Source organism: Rhinolophus hipposideros, assembly GCF_964194185.1.
Source record: "Rhinolophus hipposideros genome assembly, chromosome: 20".
NCBI classification, from domain to species: domain Eukaryota; kingdom Metazoa; phylum Chordata; class Mammalia; order Chiroptera; family Rhinolophidae; genus Rhinolophus; species Rhinolophus hipposideros.
This window is the reverse complement of record NC_138066.1, coordinates 49,132,886-49,133,338: the sequence shown is the minus strand read 5'-3', so window position 1 is coordinate 49,133,338 and position 453 is coordinate 49,132,886.

The following is a 453-nucleotide window of genomic DNA, read 5'->3' as shown; positions in this document are numbered from 1 at the left end:
AAAACTGTGACATGTTTTCATTGCTTACGTTGTTGGGTTTTATTCTGGCTTTGCATCTTGGCTTTTATTAATTGAACAGAAAGGTCTCTTCCCTAAGCTTCGGAGTGGGATAAATACATAATATCGTTTCACACATCGATCTTCCAATCTTAACACATTTCTCGCGCCTTCCACCCTGCCACAAGTCAGCCCTCAGGAGAGTACTGGAGGGACTTTTAAGCGTTCAGTCTTGGAGCCCAGGCCTCCATGGAATGAATGGCAGGAGGAAGAAGTCCGCTGGCCTCGGAGCCGGGAGCCCTCTTCCCAAAGGCGTTGAGGCAGCTCCTAGCAACGGGAGGAGCCACGAACAGAGGCCCGGCCCGGACTAACGGCCGCGGCGTGGCACCCTGGAAAATGTAGGTAATTTTGGCGTCCCCTGTTCGCTTGGCTCCGGCCGGTGAGGGGGCCTCGGAC